Consider the following 13,132-nt stretch of genomic DNA (forward strand, 5'->3'; position numbering starts at 1 on the left):
AACATAAAGATCTTGACCAGCCCACGTTTTAGAAAGCAGCTTTATCTTTGTGAAGCTCTCCTACAGCTTAAAGGATGTATCTGTCAATGATGGCATTGAGAACTCTTTTTGAACATGAAGACAAATCCTGACCAAGAGGGCAGGATCAGACAATAACTTAGATTACTAAACAAGAAGTAACGAAAATGGGCAGCATCTGTATTTTACAATGTGGACAGAAAGCAGTAAATATTTATCTGTCCTTTCCTTCCCTTTGAAATAAACACTTAAGACTCTGCTGTCGTTCAGATAATCTGTTTCTATACTAATCCCTCTCTTTAAGGGAGACATCTATTTCCTATTACAACCATATAGAGGCCCTGAACTAAAATATTTTGCATGCCTTTGCAGGCCTCCAGGAAACATTAAACACACCGAGACAGACAAAATGCTCTGAAGAGCCTGTTTAAAATTAGAAGCAGAGAAGTGAAACAGGGTTTTTGTCTAATTTTCTCAGACTTGATATGGCAAAAATCTCAAGTCATTTTACTTATTTTGCATAAAATTATCTTGTTTCTCAGTATTAGTTCAGACAAGCCATTGTACCAGCAAGGCCAGGGGGCAGTTGCCCTTTTACCACACAATGGCCACTGAGAGTATTTTTAAAATATATCTCTTATTTAAAAAAAAGCAAACAACAAAACAGCAACCTTGATTGCCCAACCTATTTGCTAATTGCTGCTCTAAGAACAACCAGCTTGCTTTACACCAAAAAATGCTATTTGATAATACATAAAAAGCACATATGTATTTAAAATAAGTTTGCTGCAGTAAGATTCCACTATCAGCATGCTTTTGTTTTTGCAACTTAGGCAAAGAGAGAGCAGAAAATAGGAGTAATAGCTGCTGAAATCATTGTGGAAAAGCTCCTGTTAGTAAATAACTTTGCCCATGAAAATAGATAGTGAAGTAGGTATACTGGAGTGAACAGGGAACAGTCACAAGTGCAGAGGTTTGAAAGGGTGCTGCCCTTTAGAAGTAGAAAGTCACTTCAGGATGACTTTTATGGATAGTACATATCTTCTGAATTGTGGTTACCAGTCAAAATTTCCAAAGAGTTGTGCTACTCTGGGCCTTGATGTACATAGTTAGTGCCCCATCTGTGAAATGGACCTAATAATACAGACAATTTCTCATTAAGGACTGTTGTGAAAACTAGATAAATGGGAGTATGAAAATGGCCACAGTTGTGGTTCAGAGATCCTTCTAATGTAGACTGCTGCTCTGGCAGTGGTCAGTGTTACTGGTTTAGGAAAAGGATTAATGTAGAGGGAAAATTCAAATTGTTACCACACCTGAGATATCCACACTTTCTAGTAAGTTGTGGTTGATAGCTTACCAAGCCAAAAATTCTAGGATTAGAACTGTTCTTTCATTTTTTTGAATTTCATTTTTTGAGTTCGCTCACAGAGTGGATTTCCACAAGATCATGGGCAACAAGCTCTGCTATCATTCTATGAATGATGTGAAAAATAACTTCCTTTAGTTTGTATTAAAACTTCTGCCTAAATACTAGGTTTAGTGTCCCTTAGTTCTTGTTACTAGAAGGAATGGGCTGCCATTCCCAGATTAGCATTTTTGGTGCATTTCATGATTGAATAGAGCACTCTCTCATCTCCCCTCTGCCAACTCTTTCTCAGACTGAAGAATCCTTGTTTATCCAGTGTCTCCTGGTCAAGCACTTGAGGAGCTTTCATTGTTCTTACCTCCTTCCTCTGTTCTTTATCTAGTTCTTACTTTGAGGTGCTAATCTGTAGGAGACACGCTATCAATTCTAATTGTTGCTATCAGTGAGCTCCTGTTAGTTGTTTGCCTGGGACTTCTTGTGGGAAATCATTTAAGATTAATATTACTTGTGTGTGAAGACTTAAGTGTTATAAAGTACACGTGTACTTGTACTAGAGCTTGCATCGTGGAGAGGGAGATCTGTTAGGGATCTGTTTTCCCCTAGTGAGATGTAATGATTTTGAAAATGGAGAGCTCACTATCCACTGTTATTTTTATTATTAAGTGGAGCTAGAGTCACTTTCTTAAGGAGCAATGCCAGATGAAGAGTGAAATTCAAAAGAAAAATTATTTTCCTTACGGAGACTCCAGAATGAAATGAGTTCACACCTATGAAAGTTAACAAAAAATTGCTTAGACATCCTGTTCCTTTCTACAGCAGCTGTTTCCACTCTGTATTTTAATGAGAGGGCTGAACTAAAGTCTTTGGGGAAGGGCTTTCCCCTCCCTCCCCCCTTTTTGGTATTCCTATGTAAAAGGCTGCAGTACAGTATTATGCTCTGTGCTTCTGTTGAATGAGTAAATGCTTATGGCTGGACGGTCCAAAGGAAAGGCTGCATCATGTTCTCAGCTAGTCAAGCTCCTTAATGCAGTATTTTAAAAATTTTCCTGAATCACTGATGTGATTTGGCTGCAAGAAGTAAGTATTTAAAACTGCAGAAAGTTTAGGACCTTTCCAGTCTCATATAAATTTTCTGCTATAAATAACTTGTGGAGTATCTGCTGGTTTTGGGAGTAGATTTTGTTTCAATTACCTAATTTTATATTTCCTGTTAACTGTTTGTGTATATTCTGAACGATTTTTAATTTCCTTAAAGTTGCATGCTGAGATTCTTGGAGGAAAGTAACTCAAATAGTGCTGTCTATGAAGTGTAGTGGAAATTATTAATTCCCTTTTGCTGTTTAACAAAAAGAGACTGACTTATCACTACAGATGTTATTTCCAAACTACTTTTTGAGTCCCCTACTTCTTGATTCATCTCTGCCAGCTGAATGACTTAATTTTTTTCATTCTGGTTGTATAGTTTTATTCAGAGTCCAATCAGTCCCTCTTATGTGTGCTGAGAACATCTGCTTTGCAAGCTTCTGTGTGCTGTCACAGTAATACAATTATTTTTCTGTCTTTTATATGATTTCTCATACGAAGCTGAACTGAGAAAATGGTGAAAGCAGCGGCACTTTTTTTTTCCCTTCTGCACTAGATTATGTTCACTGAACTCAGCAAATAGCAGAATTCCCCCTGGAGTACTGGGAAACAGCCCAGACTCACTATGGTTGCGTTTTGCTCGACTGTTCTTGTAGAAGCCTTTTCTTTTTTTTTTTTTTCTTTCTCTTTTATGGTCTGCTGAAATTCTTTCTGTTGTAACTGCATTCCTGATCAATCCCATTCTCAGATAGGCATCTCTTGCCTGTTAAATTTTCCCAAATGAATATCCTGCAAAAAAAAGTAAGAGATGCCATGCATAAACTGCAAGTTGAGATTTTTTTTAAACTTAAACTGGAAGTAAGATGGGCTCCTTTTTAAGCCTGCTTAATGATTTAATTAATTTGTGGCTGAAATTATTGTCTTCATTTAACAGAAATTCAAGGATGACCTTATGCCTTTGAAACTTAATTTTGGGTTTGATTCTAGATTTCTCAGTTGCAGCTGGAACAATTTATGGCCAGACTCAAACTTGATGATTTGACTCAATAATTAGTAGCACATTTCAAACATTTTGAATGAGACCTAGGGTTAGGTTTTTCTTAGTTATTCTGGCATAAATAGGGGAGAAGTTCTTTCATTTCAAAAGTTCGAGTGTCTGTGAGCATCCAGATGCTTGGGCTTTAAAGCAATCATTGTGGTTGATATCAGGGCAGGTTCTTCATTCTTGTTTTCAAATTTTGTTCTACTCCAGTAATCACCTGCATCTGTCCTTGCAATATTCACCTCACCTGAGATTGGCATAGCAGCCTGGACACAAGTAGCTAATGTTGTGGAGAGAGCACAGCAATTGCTCTTGGATACTGGAGTTCTGCCACATGCTCTGGCTTAAGAAATTAAAATTGCAGCTAATCTGGATTTCATTTTGGCATAGCTCCAGGCTATGAACAGCCCCTCTGTTCTAGCTGGGAAAAGCAAGATTAAATTAAGCAGAGAGAGGTTATAGTAGATCCAGGATCATTTAAAACCACCTTGGTTTAGGTTAATTTGGATGATAGCTGAAGATAGAGACAGGGTTACTTTCTCATGATTGACTTAAACTTTTATGCTTCCTTTAGGTATTCATCCTCTTGCTTAGTAATTTATGGTCATTCTGAAAGGCTGGAGCTTTACATTATATGTTGTTGCACATAAAAGGCTCCCTGCTGCTGCTCCCAAGTGGAGTCTCACTCTGCAGCATCCGTAAGTGCTTTCCCAGTTCTCCCATCAGTGACTTGAGATGGCTGCTAATGGTCTGAGCTCAGGAGGCTGAGCAGCCCTGAATACCATGACTCAGTTTTCTGTTAAGTTTTTCCAGAATATTTTATTGACATTTAAATGACAAAGTTTGTTATTCTGCAACTTCCTATTCAACAGAGGCAGCCCTTTAGAGGAAGAGCGAGAACCCAGAGTGTGGCTAATAATTTTTAAAGCACCTTGTAGAGAGCTTACTGCCTGCTCTGCAGGAGAGATTTCCATTGAAACTCCTTTGAGGTGACTGAATGGTCTCCTCCTATGTAAAATATGCTCTCTATATGGCCATCATATGATGATTTATTGTCTTGCACTCCTATGGTCTGTGGCCAACAAGTGAGAGAAATAACTGCATGGAGGCATAACTGGGCACAGCAGCCTTGTCCAGCCTCCCCTGTGGCAGCTGAAAATGAGCTTTGGCAGTGACGTGAGGCTCACTAAGAGGAGCAAGTTTAATATCTAACTCTGTGTGATCTGTAGCATTTTATTTCACTTGTGTTCATTAAATTTCCCTACCTATGAATGATAGCTAGTAATGATGCTTCATTTGTCTGGATAGTCTGATAAGGTGTCTAGTTTTATAACTAGTAGTACATTAGAGATAGGAGTTGACTGGACTTTTAGGTAATGTTGTGATAAAAAATACTGCGCTATGAAAACCTTTCAGGTAACTGCTTTATCTTTATTTATCCATATAAAAGCATATGCTGAATTAAAGAACTGCTGAAAGGTTTATTAGAGAAGAGTCATATCTGTCACACAGACCATCTTTTTTTCTTCTCTTCAATCAATACAGAGAAATGAGAGATTTTTCTCTTATTTTTGATTGTAATTTCTGGTAATAGCTAAAGGGAGGGAAGCACAGATTTAATATTGATGTCTCTAACTATACACACGGCATTAATGTTTAGCACATGGTTATGCGTTAATGTAATTTTTAACATTTTTTTTAGATTTCATTAAAATCTGTTGGCTCTGTATGTTGTAGGTTCCCCAGGACCAAGAGCGCATAACTCAGACTGTCCTGTTTTATAAGAAATCCCAATCAGCCCTGACTTGATTAGTTTTTGAATTCCCACAGTTGTCTATTCTGAGCAACCAAGACTTCTAGGACCTACTTAATTTTCACAGAGAATAGACTCTGAAGTCTGGGGGGTTTTTTGTCTATATCTCATAATTTTGCCAGGTTATGAGAAGCTTTTGACGCTCAAATCTTTGCTAATCTGTTTTGCAGCTTGCTCTCAGACACCTCTTCAGAGTTTTCATCCTCACTCAGTGCCCTGATATGTTCTATGCGATAAAATAGAAAAAGATTTATAGACAATATTACTTGGCTATGATTTTCTGTGTGATGCAGAAGAGATACTTCAAATGTTTCATGACATTAATGAATTTGTTGAAGAATAGAATGCATACAAAGGCTGTCATTCATGAAGTAATAAAAAGGTATAGGTGCATTTTTCTTTCAATATATACCGTGTTCTTATTCTTCCCAAATTATTCATGTCACAAAGTCAGGATGGCTCAGATGGGAGAGAAGGTGGACTTCTTAGAAGTAAAGGAATCATTAATGATGCTGCCAGAAGTCAAATGGCAGTGGGAATCACTTAGGACCTATATTTTTCTGTGTTAAACTTCCTAGATTATTTTGTGACAGGACAGACAAAGGCACATTTTCTGTTTGGGATCTGTATGGCTGCAGGTAGTGGCATAGATCAGATTCCATGATGAGGGCCATGACTTGGATTTACAGCACTAGAACTGAGACTTGGACTAACAGCATTTCAAATTGATTATTCTGGGTTGATACAGGAGTAAGTCTCTTGAATCATGATTCTGTGGTGGAATTATATAAATTTTGTCTAGAATATTCCAGGAGAGTATGAAAAATAAATGTCAAAATCTGGTTGGTTTCAGGTGGAGAGACTGAGTACTTAATACAATGAAAAATTCCAGAGCTTTTATAGGGTATTAATTAAGATCTTAAGCATTTGACAAGGAGACCAGCAGTTTTAGTTCTTTTTTTAATTGAGAAAATGAGATGCTGCTTTCTAGTGCAGTGATTACAGAAGGCTGGGAATAAAGTTTAGATTTTCTGAATTCCTTTATGAGCTCTGAGTGAGTCTCCCTGAATTATCTTCAGGGAGGAGATATTCCACTGAATTGTGATTACTTAACAGCTCTCTGAATTGGAACATCCTAAAAGGTTTGAAAGGGAGCATCATCAGAAAATCTGTTTTTCTAAAGGCAGGTCTGGTAGTCTTCTAAAGTATGGAGGAAGGGGGGAAACTTATTCATTAATTCTCTTTGCACCTTACAGTATTACCAGGGGCAGGATGTTGTCCATGGTAAATTCCACATACTACTGGGTAATGTCTTATCATTGTGTAAGCTTCTATGCAACGTCTCCTGTGTCCTGGATGTTTTCTTAATGTTGTGTTGGATTTTTGTTTCTTTCTGAAATGTCTGTTTCTTATAGGCGAGAGAAGATAGCTGTAATGTTCTCCCCATAAATCATGTGCTGTGAGAGGAGATGTGTTAGTGGTTTTCTTGTGATCCGCGACTCTTAAAAATGGCAGAACATCACTGTTTCATGCACACTAATGGGTTGTAAATAAGAAATTGTCCGAGAATAGCCATAGTTTTTGGCATGTACAAGCTTGGCAAAAAGCTTGTCTGCAGATATCACACAGCACTACTACTTTAAGTGTTGGGGTGTAGGGTTTTTTTGTGTTTGTGTAGCTGTTTGTTTGTTTGTTTTGTTGTTTTAAATAATATTAAAATATTTCCTGCAGGTTTTGATGTGCTAATCTGTATTTGAACAGCTTTGGGGGCACATCATGTGTAGTTAAGTTTATAGACTTGTCCAAAACCTCAGATTATGACCTCCTACACAGAAATGGGAGCACATCTATCACATTTTCAGTAGCAAGGGGAAGCATGCTGTCTCAAAGCCATTTAAAATGCTTTTATTTCATATTTGCCAAGTTCTATTCTCCGTAGGTTTTAATGGCTCAGACCTCTGAAAACTCTTCCATACATGGTTAAAGTGTAACCACTGATGGCAGGGGGAGGGGGAAAGAAGGGGGAGGATGGAGGGAGCAACCTACTGAGCTGATAGAATTTTAAACAAACTTGGGTGGTTTTGTTGAGACAGAGTTTCAGCCCCAAGTCATACATATATATTCATATGCAGGGCATTTCTCAGTCATAATCATGCTGGAAGCTAGAGAAATTAAGTATTCATATAGAGTGCATGCAGTGGGTTGATATCCAGCAAAGGTAGATAGCCTCAATTCTCCCTCCTTTTAGGCCCATCTTCTTAGCCAGGATCCTTTCTGGAATCCTATTTCTACAAGATTCCTTCAGCCTTTCTCCATCTTTTACACACATTGAAATAACTTGGTTAATATTACTGTCTTTTAATGGTGGGAACCCTTTGCATATCTATCTTGTTCTCCCCTCAAAGTACTTTGTCATGGACAGCACTTAATTTGAGTAGCTTGGTAATAGGTCATCAGCATTGGATCAAATGTTGTATACCATTTCTATTTTAAAAATATCCTTTAAAATAATTTAAAGTCTTCTTGTAACTGAGCTGTCTTCCAAGCTAGAAATGTATTGAGGGATTGATTTGATCTAGTGCTCACTAATGTCAAATGAACTGAATTGTTCTACTGTCTGTCACAAGCCTGTTGGTCATATTGGTCAAATCTGCTTGTTTTGGGTGGAATTTTCAAAAGCACACAGCAATTATGTAAACCTATTCCTTTTCAAGCTGAGGGAGGCCTAATTCTTATTTCCACTAAGACTCCATTACACTGCCTGGCAGGGTCAAGATACTTAAAACTAGGCTTTTTGCCCTACCACAAGAATATAAAGGGATTCCATGGAAATGCAAATCTGTGACTGACAATTTTTCCATTGACTTCAGTGGAAGAAAGATTAAACAAACAGAACTGCTTTTTAATAATTTCAGCCTTGGCTTCTGTGTTTTCCTAATATAAAAATAAGCCTAGTATCATGTACCTACTTCATTTACCTACAAATGCAACAAAGCTAATGAAATGTTTGTCCAGCTGTTTGAATATGTCCTGGGCTGCCTAAGTGTCCACTTGCATCATTAACTTGAACAAACATTCCCATCAGTAAAAATTTTGTATTGTATTTAATCTAGATGAGAAATATCCTAAATCCAAGTTATTCAGTTTGGTGAGATGATGTGTTGTTCATGAATTTAAGAGCCTCACATGTGGTGAGGACTTCTGCTGTGCAGGACTGTATCATTGCAGGAGTGTGTTGGGTCCCTGTTAACCTTGCTGCAGGTCATGAGACTCTTGGTGGGAGCCAATTTGTTTCTGTCTCAATGCTACAAGAATCCCTCAGTTGTTAATGGTGTTTTGTAACAGATCCTTGCAAAAGGGTATGAGGATCACTGTCTTCTAAATGTGACATGTATTTTACAGGATGATAATGAAGAGTTTTGTTGCCCTGATGAACTGCCTTTTCTTCTTCTTTTGATTTTCTAGAGCTCAAATTAATACCACTCTGTAGCTTAGGATCACATCACTCAATTTATACTACAACTGTTAGCAGGAATAAAGATAAAAACACATTTTAAGTATTATAGTTACATGAGCTGAAATAGTTGTTATATAATCTCAGAGACTACAATAGTAACCATTCAATTTAATTGGAACATACAAACATGTACTAACAGATGCCTAAAAACCCTTGCCTGAAACAGAAATCTCTGCCTATATGAGCAACTGCCTCGCAGTCAATGGACTTGCTTGGAAAAGGCTGTTTGTGTACAAAATTGCAAAATCAAACCCAAATAAAAAATGCAGCATGGTTATTCTGTGCAAGTGTGGGTTTGCCTTGTGACACAGGGCTTTTACCATCTCTAAGTAGATGAGTATGGTGCAAAAAGGTTAATGGTCTAAAATGTTACTTCAGGAAACACCTCATTCCATTTCCATTCTGTAACGTTGTCTCTGGATTTACATGATCACTAATGTACAAAAACTTTCATGAACATAATCTATATTTCTTTCTTTTGGTGTTGTATTTTTTTTATCCATCAACATCAGAATCTGACAGCAGGATCCACCAGAACAGCCTGTTAAATACAGCTTATACTGGCTCCTGGAACGCAGCCTGATTTTACAATTAGTGAAGACTACCTTGGGTTTGTTAGCACAGGAGCAGTAAAGCAGGTTGGAAATGAGTAAATCTGCACTTTTCTGGTAACTGTGTTACTAGCTGAGAGGGCTACTTACCATCTCCGGTGTCCAGTGCAGCATATGTTAAGCAGCTTATGTTTAAATGCATTACACTTTATTTGCTGCACTCTTACAATTTGTACAGCTGTCCAGATGTCCCAGTACTCTGAAAATGTTGTATCTAGAGACCACCAGTAGATAATGACCATCCTTAGGACTATGGCTGAAGCCAGGGTGCAGATTTTTTCCACGAAGGAATACAGACCCTAACACAGCTTTTATGAGATGGGCCCTGACCTCGTCTCTGTCAGAACAAAGAGGGGTGCCAGGATTTTAGTTAGTTTGAATGCACAACCACACAGTTCCCATGGGAACTTTGTGAAGGTGATAGGTTGACCCTGTTATGAAACTGCTGTTTTACCATTCCAGACCTTCCACTTTCACGAAGCAACTGTACTGTTTGCCATTTGGTTAGTTATCTTAATGCTGCAGGATCCTGAATATTCCAGAATAGCCTCTATTGGTCTATATTTTAAGTACAACCATATTTCCAGTCTGGAATCGACCTCTTTAGCTGTGGTATTTCCCCTAAATATGGTTGGCTTCAAACGATCTCACTGCCAACACAAACCACATCTTAAAAACCCACACATTTAAGTCTGTTACAAGCTGATGCTACCCAGCTCTGCATATACTGTTCTGATGGGAGAAGAAACCTGGTGGGCTGTTCAATACCAGTTGTTCCCTTTCATTCTGTAAAGGATTAAGTGTCTCCTTGTAGCAGAGAATGAGAACATCCCAGCAAATACGTGCTCTTGCCTGTGTGCTGTGATCCACGTGTAGCTGGATGTTATGATCTTGGCTACTGCCACCTGAGGTTGTGACAGAGATTTTATTGCTGTGATTCCTAGAGGAAATTCATATCTCTGTTAAAAAAAAACAGGTTTCCAGGCCCTTTCCATAATGAGTAGAGAGATAAAAGCACTGCCATGTGGTGATTTGTTCCAGCTTAGGTGTTCATTGTAGGACAGGATTATTTGTCCCTTCAAAGCCCTTGTCACTCACCATTGACTACGGAGACAACTGACTACATGCCTGACATTTTACTAATTCCAGTTAGGTGAAGTGGATCCTACAATTACTCTCATGTTTGTTCATATGAAATGTCCATGTTTAGAATCAATAGCATCTTGAATGAGGATTTATGAATGTCCTGTATGTGTATGTGCTGATCTGCAAGCCACATGCAACCCACTTTGGCAACATGGGTTATTTTGAGGATTTTTACTGTGGGAAAGCAATGAATAGCTGGTCATGTTGGGAAATGGAAAGTACTGGGTTGTGAAGAGATAATGAAAACTACAGCTTTCTGCAAGATCTAAAGGTTTTGAGAATTGAAAAATATTAGAATTTTTGTGTTACAAATGCTTTGAGTGCATATCTTCAGTGGTTACTTAGACCTGAGTGGGATTTAGCCTTTTAGCATGTGTACAGTTGTTACTTAGGAAGGAGCAGTTCTGCTCTGAACATATCACTTAATTGTTGTGAAATCTTATCATTATGAATTTTCAAAATATATAAGTATCCAGAGCAAGCTGGGGTAAAGTTAAATGTATTTAGTAAAGTCCAGTGGCATTTGCATAAGGGGTGTCCTTCTTCAGAAGCCCAAAATTTAGCTGTTTACACCCTTAAAGTTACAGTACTACTTAATTCTGATCAGTGAAAGAGGTCATCGACACAGAGCCAAATAGTTGCAAGGACAAATTCTTGTTTTTCAGCTTTTTGGAACCTGTACCTGCTGGTATCCAAGCTATACTGTGTTTTCCTTATCATAGAGCATGTCAGGAGACCAAATTCATGTTTCCATCAGTAGGGCTGGTGTTCTTAGTAACTTGTTGGGGGGTGGCCAATGGTGGATTTCACTCTGTCATTTGCTGAATTACTTCACTGATGTGACCTGAGCTGTTTCCTGGTTGGGGCTGTTTGGGTGGAGGGTGCTTCCATGCATGTATGGTGAGTTCCTCTTCTCAAGACACTGAGCAGGTAACTTGTTTCACACAGTCCAATAAAGCTGTGATATAGAAGTGACTTCTGCTTACTCCTGGACTGGCTTCAAGATCCTGTTGTCATAGAGCAGTTATGGTATAGAGAGTGATTCTTTTCAGAGTCATCTAATTTCTTCATTAAGTTGTTTGCGTACTCCTCTAGGCACACTTGTGGAGTGTCTCTGTTGAAGGGAGTCAACATTTTGCTGTATAAGCATATTAATTAATTCCTATTATCTTTATTGTAGACATGAAACCCCAAATCACTTTGCTTATTTAAAGAAGCAAAACCTGGAGAGGGTTTGCTGTATTATTAAGGATGTTCTTTGTCATTCCAGTAGTCTACTGACAATTGAGTGCACTGTAGACACTGTTCATTGGGCTACTTGTGGTTTCCTTTGGGACTTGAGACAAAGCATCCTGCTGGTACTTCAAATTTCTCCATTGACAGAGCGAGGACAACTGTTGCTTAGTCCCAGCAAGAGGGACTTTTCAGCTGAGAGTTACTATGAGGTTGTTGAGATGACATATGTTAGAGAAATGTATCATTTTGTTCTGACTGAAATGCAACATTGCCCTTCCCCTTGTAATTATCTTTAATAGGAAAGTTCCAGGACTTTAACACTCAGAGCAGTTCTCTTACCCCGTCTCTGTGGAAGTTCTTGCTGTTTGTAACTGTGGAAGTTCTTGCTATTTGTAACAATAATTTCCATGTGTCATGACAGACTATTTCTAAGCTTCGCTCATTAGTTAGTACTGGAATATATCACTTTATTTGTTTCTGTAGATGCTTTCATCAGAAACCAAGTCCAGATGTAGAGGGCTGGCAGTAGATCAGGCTGAACTACCAGAGGTTTTGCTGAGACTAAATAAGGCTTAAATATTTTCATTCTGTTTCCTCTTCACCTTACTTATCATGCCGTCATTGACAGAAGCAAGGCTGCTTTCCTGAGTGCTGAGCACCCTTCTGCATTGTCAGTAAGCACTGTTAGCAGTGTTTAAAATACAAGAGACTTGTTGGTGCAAGAGAGAAATAGGGTTTTGAATAGCTAATGCTTCTTGTTTTGGCAAGCCTATTAAGATGTCAAGTGGCTCCTACAGTGGACAGGATTCTGAGACCTGCAGTAGCACCGTCCTGACATTTAGAACTGGCACTCAGCCCTGGAGGTGACAGTGCAGTCTGTTTTCACAGTGCTTCTCCCCACAGGTCTATATCTGGTAATAGGCTGCCTGCCGCAGGCAGTTTGCGTGGCAATCCCCACTAATTGTCAACACTGTTTTCACCTGTCAGGAGCAATTCCTAATCAAGCACTGCCTCTCTCCAACTCTGGGCAATTACCATGTGTGTTACAAGATGTAATAATGTGTGGTCACTGGTAAACCACAGCATTGGACTGACTTTTGCCTCCTGCAGCCCAGAGAATGCTGGTGGAAGGCAACTTGCTGCAAGATGCTGCAACATGGCTATTTTTCTGTGTGCAGGAGCCAAGAGTGAGCCATGGTTGACGCTTGGAGTGGAGTGTGTGACAAAATACTGCTTCAAGGCTGCTGATTCCACCGAAAGGGCCTCACGGTGAGGCAATTAACTTTAAGTCACCCTC

General features: G+C 38.8%; 1 protein-coding gene across 7 annotated transcripts in view; it reads left to right on the forward strand.

The window, feature by feature from the left end:
* SORBS1 (sorbin and SH3 domain containing 1) overlaps positions 1-13,132 on the forward strand; it is a 161,695-nt gene that overhangs the window by 50,038 nt on the left and 98,525 nt on the right. The window contains exon 1 of one of the 7 annotated variants that reach the window (XM_050976176.1): positions 2,316-2,464. The exons of the other annotated variants lie outside the window; for them this stretch is intronic. The gene's annotated coding sequence lies outside the window, so the exon portion shown is untranslated. Of the gene's footprint in view, positions 1-2,315; positions 2,465-13,132 lie in introns of those variants that run through there. 7 annotated transcript variants of the gene reach the window in all.

Source organism: Serinus canaria, chromosome 6, assembly GCF_022539315.1.
Source record: "Serinus canaria isolate serCan28SL12 chromosome 6, serCan2020, whole genome shotgun sequence".
NCBI lineage: Eukaryota > Metazoa > Chordata > Aves > Passeriformes > Fringillidae > Serinus > Serinus canaria.